We start from the raw sequence: 879 nt of genomic DNA, 5'->3' as shown, positions 1-879 counted from the left end.
CCGCCACACACACAAACAGCGGCTCATAGCAAACTCACTTTGTTCATTAGGATTTCAGTAGGAATTTGGGGAGCATGCCTCCATCATGTCAGGGAAAGTAATGCGGTAACTAGAGGTACACACCTGCTTTGAACGACTGGCAGCAGCTGCCTAGAATGTCATGTTGAGAATGTTTCTGAAGCTGTGTTTGGACTCAGAAGGTTGCTATGACTGGTTAGCAATGTCTCTTCTGGGTATAGACATGTATGTGTGTTTGCCTTCCCAATACTGAGTCTAACAGTCTGGCAAACATACTAAAAATTCAAAAGCTGCTGCACGACATGGAATTGGGAATGACATGTCACTCAGGATTGTCCTGGAAACTGAATCACCTGCACAAGGACTTCCTGTTTTATTAGTCAGCCTCAGATCCATAAAGAATTAAAGTGTGTGAAAAAGTTGAAAACCACATGATATCAGTCATATGTGGGATATAAACCTAACAAACAAATATAAACCTACAAGCAACAAACAAGCAGGACAAACAAATAGAGACTCATGGACAATAGAAGTGGTTAGCAAAGGGATGGGGAGGAGCAGGGAGAGGGGAGGTGGATGGGGAAAGGGAGTCAAATATGTGGTGACATTAAAGAATTTTTTTTAAGTTATTGAATAAACTGTTACGTGAGGTCAAAAAAATTAAAATGTGATCTTTGGTAAGTAGACAAACCACTCTGCAAACAATTTTTAAATATTTTAAACTTGGGCTGCCTTATGTTCTCACTAACACATTTCTAAATTATATACCTACTGCACACTGTTGAGTGCTCAGAGAACACAAATTCATTTTTATAGCAGCCGATGTGCAATAAAGAGAGAGGAAACCCATAGTATACTTTG

This window comes from Pteropus alecto, unplaced genomic scaffold, assembly GCF_000325575.1.
Source record: "Pteropus alecto unplaced genomic scaffold, ASM32557v1 scaffold87, whole genome shotgun sequence".
Lineage (NCBI taxonomy): Eukaryota > Metazoa > Chordata > Mammalia > Chiroptera > Pteropodidae > Pteropus > Pteropus alecto.
This window is presented reverse-complemented; position numbering follows the sequence as displayed.